Source organism: Cryptomeria japonica, chromosome 11 (assembly GCF_030272615.1).
Source record: "Cryptomeria japonica chromosome 11, Sugi_1.0, whole genome shotgun sequence".
Classification (NCBI taxonomy): Eukaryota; Viridiplantae; Streptophyta; class Pinopsida; order Cupressales; family Cupressaceae; genus Cryptomeria; species Cryptomeria japonica.
This window is the reverse complement of record NC_081415.1, coordinates 26,489,494-26,492,900: the sequence shown is the minus strand read 5'-3', so window position 1 is coordinate 26,492,900 and position 3,407 is coordinate 26,489,494.

Genomic DNA, 3,407 nt, shown 5'->3' with positions numbered 1-3,407 from the left:
CACTGTCAGCAAATTATATACAACAGAAAGATAATGATCAAAGTAAACAAGCGGCTGTATACATTGATGGAAGGATAAAAGAAACAAGGAATATTGCAGGTTTTATAAATAGTACGCGACGTGGGTCAACTAATTAGAAACCCAATTGCATATTTGAGGTGCACGAGGGAAATCATGTATTCATATGTGCGATAAAATAATAAGTGCAAAGGAAGAGCTGCTAATCGATTACAATTTGAATCGTATAGATACAAAGAAAGTTACTATCATGGGGCTGGTACGTACCATATACCATTTAAATTAGCCAACCTCCAATTAAAGATTCCAATATACCATTTTATTATTAAGTTTTTTTGCTAAGTCTATTGGTTTCATTTCGCTAACGTTTTTTATATTTTTTCTTGATCACAGGGCGACATGGATCCATCACATAGCACAAAAAGGGATGTAGGTCGCAACACTTCTACCGAGCAGGTAAACCTCATTGTAATTCTACAAATTAGATAGAAGCAAACTGTTACATTATTATGTTCTTTTCTTGAGTGTTTTGGAATAATGTTGATAGTGTTAATAATATTCTTGTCACAGACAGATGTTTGGGGAAAGGGAAAGGGACTTGCAGTACATCAGCACCACTATAGGGATGTGGACCCAACAGTATTATGCGATGATGACATCACATCAACCACAAACCCTATAGAAATGATGAAAAAATCTGTTACAAAAATTAATAGAGAGATTCTTGCTTTGGCATCCATGAGCCATTAGACCGATGAAATAAAAGAGAGGGTGCAACATTTGATGCTGACAACATAAAACTTGCAAGCAAGCAGTAGTGAAAGCTTTAATTATAACAAAAGTTCAATAATGGTTTATATTTTATTTTATTTTATGTCATTAACTAAAATATGTATGTGTTGTTTTTATAGGATTTAATGCGTCCTCATCAACCTGGTGGCCATGATCAGGGTATTGCAAGTAGTTCAAGTGATGATGGTTTTCTTGGCTTATCACATTGAGTACCCAAAACACATCATACTTGATACTATCAATGTTCATAATAAAGGTTCATCCTTGTTTACAATTCTTGCAGTTTCCATATATTTAATGTATTATTCATGAGGTGTTGTCAATGTTCCTATGCAAATGCCGCCTCCTCAGAGGTTAGCCCCACTTGTATTGCCAACTACAATGTTGGCAACACACAACATGCAAACATCCTCTACTGTACGTCATGTTCGTCCGCCCACTATTGGTAGATCCCTCCTTTTCTCTATCTTCTGTTATGTGTTTATTTCCCTTCAAGTGTTCTTTCTTGGGGGCATTTCATAGTGGATTCATTTTTTTGTAGCAAGAGATGCACATGAGGACGGGCTAGAGGCAACTACTACTGATAAAATACCATCATTTCCTAGATCTTTTCATATTGTTAGTATTGGAATGTTGCAGGCCACATTGGTGGTGAGCGATGAAGAATTGATTCCCTTAAAGATACAAAAGGTTCCAGGTACTTTAAAATTATTATTATATATAGTAGATAATTGTAATTTACTTACTGATCACAAGTTTTGGACTAATGATCCCATGAATTTTTTGCAGGAAATGATATTTTCTATAAAAATCTTAATGACTTTGCATTACAGATATTTGGGCCCACCATATGCAAAAGGTGGAACATCATATGTGAACTAACCCTAATCCACTATTTTGATTTCATATCATTGCTAGAATAGTTTTCCTTTGATCCATTTCTTGAATTATAATAAAGGTAGCTTCAGTTCATTTTTGAATCTAACAGGTTTGTTTTTGCTTTGAAAGGTGGAATGACCAAAAAAAGAGGTTAAAAGATGAATTGACAAACCGTATGGTTGAGTTGTTTGGAAATGACACATTCGACAAAACCAAGCTCCTTGAAAAATTTGGCACATATCTAAAGTATGTGAGGGACCAATACAAGACCCATTTAGAGAAGAACGTAAAGTACGAGCATCCCCCCATGATTCCAGAGAGGGAGTGGAAGGACCAAATTTTGGGTGCCAAGGAGAAAATTGAAAGGAAAAAAGGAAAAACACCAGCAGACGCGGAAAGGAGGTATGGGATACTATTAAGAATGTAATTATGTACTAATTAATTACTCTTTATATTTATATAATCTAACATATTTCAAAATTTTCATAGACTGAGTGATACATCAAAGGCAACTAAGGCAAGACAAGAAAAGCACAGGCAACACAAACTTGGCTCTGGTGGTTATATGAAACTTGCCGCACGAATTGTAAGTATTAGTAAATGAAATATCGCATCAAAATATTTATAAATTGCAAATGATTTTTTTTTTTATCAAACAATGCAAGCAAAAATGTAGGACTTCGAATTCAATAGAGCACCCATAGAAGATGACAAGAGAATTTCCTACCAGCAAGGCTATACAGTCATGGTTGTATGGCTACGATAATTGAGTGGACAAACACAAGATTCGGGTGCATCCGTCACATAGGTAAATAAGCTAAATGAAAATTCTTTCAAATTGAATACTTTACCAATAATCTAATTGATGTTGAGTTCCAACATAAAGTGACTATATATGTTTTAAATAAGCAAGCAATGATAAAAATACACATGACATTAGAATGCAGCCTTCCGATCATGAAACACGACCTGCACATGAAGATCCAGATGTGCATCCCAGTAGTGGAGGTATTCATTTGCTATTCAAATTTATTTATGTAATTATTAATACAATTAAACATCTTAAATTGTAATTAGTGTAGTAATTAATGTAACCTTTTTTGTTAATATTTTAGAGCATGTAGTTGGTGGTGACCAATTGGAGCATGATCAGGGTACACAACATCAGGAACGTGATGTTCCCCAATTAGGTAAAGAGGACCACTATTATTCCTTTAAACAAATTTAATTGCAATTGGTGTTTAGCATTAATGTAACCTTTAGTATTTCAACTCCAGAGGATCTAGAGGGTGTTCAACATGTTGAGGTTGATGCTAGACAAAATGATGTGGCCCCATCAGGTAAAGAGCGCTACAGTTATGTTCTTTAAATTAATGAAATACTTGTAACAATGATAAAAAATATTTTGAATTTAACCTATTTCTTTGTTATTGAAGAGGACCCCCCTTCGCTTTAGTGTCCTCGTCCTTAGTATAGGACTAGGCATACATCAAGATCATGAGCAGAGGGCAGAACAACTAAAGAGGGGGGAAATGATGAAGAAAATGATGCTCCACTTATTCTTTACATATCTTCAAAGAAAAAACAAAAAAAGAAATGATTGTAATCTACCTTATTTGATAATGACTGATTTTTATGTGTTAATGAATGTAATTATGTGCTAATGAATGGTTATGAATGATATGTGTTAATTAATATTGATGAATGTTGTGTGTTAA